Raw genomic sequence first — 3,486 nt, forward strand, 5'->3', positions numbered from 1 at the left:
ATATATAAAAAAAATACTACAAATCATTATCATTATATATATATATATATATATATATATATATATATATATATATATATATATACTTGGTAATAATTTGTTCCCACAAAAGACAAAGTAGGTGTGAGATATGTGTATATGGCTGTACGTGAGGAGCAAAAGAAGAAATTCTCTCTTTCCCACTACAATACAACACAGACACCAAGGCAAACACTAAAATTTTGACTCACAATTGTGCTATGACTGAGTATATATATGTAAGATGAAGAAAAGCAATCTGTGAGGCCATACCTGACGCACAATAGGGAGAGCAACGTAAGGAGGAAAAGTGAGCGGCAAGGAAATTTTCTTTTTCTTTTTTTTCTTTGTGTGCGGCAAGAACTTGTTTCACTCCCTTAAATAGGCTGAATAAAAGAGAGGAAATAGGTTTTCAAGGAGCTTAGGGTTTTTCTTTTGGTAGTCAGCGACTCGGCACCTAGGGCTTCAGTATATATATATACTATTATTTATATTTTACTCTTTTATTTTATTTACTTATTATTATTATTATTATTATTATTATATATTTTTAATTCGTCCATTCTCATTGTTAACCTAAGCCAACCCTTTTTAAAAAATCTCTGAGTCAACTAAAAATACTCTAAAGGGACTTAGGATTGTCACATCCACATTATAAAGGCACACCTACAGAGAACCCATATTAGCATATTCGAGAATTCTTTAATCTCTGCAGGACTCAGAATGTTCAGGGTTTAACTCCGGAGGAAATCAGGTTAATCCTCTTTCCTTTTTCTTTAAAAGATAATGCTAAAATATGGTACAATTCTTTAGCCACAGGTTCTATTCATACTTGGGATAAGATGCCCACAAAGTTCTTAAAGATGTTTTTCCCAGCCTAAAAGACAAGGCAATTGAGAAGGGAAATTCTGACTTTCCAACAAAAAGACGGAGACCTTTTCTTCGAGGCATGGGAGCACTTTAATGAACTACTTCTCAAATGCCCTCATCACAATTTATCTCAAGACGATCAGGTACTGGCATTCTATGAGGGTTTAAATGATCCTAACAAGAGTTTTGTAGATTTAGCTTGTGGTGTCATGTTGATGGAGGAAAACAGTGAGGAAGCCACTGAACTCTTTGAGACCTTAAGTGAGAACTCCCAACAATTCCCATCTAAAGGGAGACAAGGACTCAAAGGAAAATGCATACATGAAGAGAGCACCAATGGTGGAATTCAGGCTCAAATGGCTGCCATGTAGAAAAAGCTGGACATGCTCGTGAAAGCTATGACTAATCATAGTAGTGCTCCTGTTCAACAAATTACACAAGTCGAGGTATATGGCATATGTTCCCATATTGACCACACCACTAAGACTTGTCCCATGTTTTCAATTGCAGATCAGGAGTCATCTCCCATCAATTTGTCCCAACATTATCATGAAGAGGAGTCATTTCCCATCAACTGGCCTCAACAATACCAAGATTAGCCATCTTTGTAGTTCTACGGTCAATCATATTCCTTTCTTAGCCCCAGTCTGCTGCAATCCATTGCCAAGATAAAAGCTCATGAAGAGGAGCCACCTCTTGTCAATTGGCCTCAACAATACCAAGAAGAAGAGTGTCAAAGTTAGTTTGTTGCCAATCCTAATGGAAAATACATGGAGAAAGAGTGCACTTACTATCATGAGAAAACAACCACCACACCTGGGAATGAAGAAACTATTGAGGAGATTTTTTGTGAGCCAAGTCTTGAGGATCCTTTGGGAGAGCGCTTTGATCAATTTGAAGCTACTTGAGCATGATGAGACTTCTAATGAGCCAAGTCTTGAGGATCTGTTGGGAGAGTTTTTTGATCAGATTGGATGTGACCTGGATCTTGACAAGTTCCTCAAGCAAGCTGAGATGTTTAGTGAGCCAAGTCTTGAGGATCCATTAGAAGAGCGCTTTGCTCAATTTGAATTTGATCTAGACCTTGACATGAAACGTGAGCAAGCTGAGGCCTTATTGGATTCCACTCTTGAGAACAACAAGGTGGAAAAAGAAGAGGAGCAAACTGAGGTTCTAGATAGGGCTGGGCACGGGTCGGGTCGGTGCGGGTTTTGGGTTTTTTCCCGCCCGACCCGCACCTTGCGGGTTTGGATTTTTTCAACCCGCCACCCGAGCCCAATGCCCAAGATCCGCGCGGGTCGGGTGTTTGCGGTGTGGGTTTAATAGGTGCGGGTTTGCGGGTCGGGTCGGGTTCCTTGGTATGGCATTTTTGTAATTTTTTTTATTCAGTTTTTTGGACTAGGCCCAAAAGGCCACACCTATATGGGTTTTTTCTATTATTTTTGAAGCAGAATATGGGCTTTTTGTTGGGTCTAAGCCTAAAAATGATATTTTGGCTTTTTGTTTGCCTTTCTTGGGGCTTTCAATCTTTCATAAAAATGATATTTTGGGTTTCATAAAAATATGGTTAGCTTTCTTTTTTTATCAAAAAGATGAGGAAAAAAACAAACAAAAAAATTACTTAACACCCATAGTTTATAGTTACATCAAAGCAACAACAAAAATTCATTACTTCAAACTAAAAGCAACAAAATGCAACTTCAAGTAAAATGACTAATCATCCATATTACAACTTCAATTCAATGAAGTCACTAATCATTCTCAAGTAACTTATAAAAGATGAGAAAAAAAACAAACCAAAAAATTACTTAACACCCATAATTTATAGTTACATCAAAGCAACAAAAAAAATTCATTACTTCAAACTAAAAGCAACAAAACCCAACAAAATACAACTAAAAGTAAAATGACTAATCATCTAGAATGCAACTTCAACTTCAACTTCAAGTCTAGAATGCAACTTCAACTTCAAGTCACTAATCATCCTCAACTAACTTCAAAAAGATGAGGAAAAAACAAACTGAAAAATTACTTAACACCCATAGTTTATAGATACATTAAAGCAACAACAAAAATTTATTACTTCAAACTAAAAGCAACAAAACCCAACAAAATGCAAATTAAAGTAAAATGACTAATCATCCAAAATGTAACTTCAACTTCAAGTCCAAAATGTATCTTCAACTTCAAGTCACTAATCATCCTCAAGTAAAATGCTGATGTTCTTCAAAGTTACCTCTACAAAGAATGAAAAACAAAAAAAAAAACATTACAATATCAATTGAAACCGACAAATGAAATTTGTAAATAGCAAAATATATTAAGCAAACTAAAATGAATAAATGATGAAAAAATTGACCTGAATCGAGCTTATAACTTTCAGCATCATCAACCATATCTAAGTCAAAACTTAGAGGCTTTGATCTTAACCAATTTTGTGCACATATCAATCCTTCAACCGTACTTGGGGCCAATGAACTTCGAAAAGGATCCAACACACGTCCTCCGATGCTAAAAGCCGACTCTGAAGCAACTGTTGTAATGGGAATAGCCAACACATCTCGTGCTATTTTGGCAACTATTGGGAATTTGGTTGAG

General features: G+C 36.2%; 1 non-coding gene across 1 annotated transcript; it reads right to left on the minus strand.

Annotated features, from left to right (window-relative positions):
- Nucleotides 1-907: 907 nt before the first annotated feature.
- Nucleotides 908-1,015, minus strand: LOC132191198 (small nucleolar RNA R71). Its single transcript, XR_009441226.1, has one exon. It is a non-coding gene; the product is annotated as a small nucleolar RNA R71 (small nucleolar RNA).
- Nucleotides 1,016-3,486: the final 2,471 nt, after the last annotated feature.

Source organism: Corylus avellana, chromosome ca8 (assembly GCF_901000735.1).
Source record: "Corylus avellana chromosome ca8, CavTom2PMs-1.0".
Lineage (NCBI taxonomy): Eukaryota > Viridiplantae > Streptophyta > Magnoliopsida > Fagales > Betulaceae > Corylus > Corylus avellana.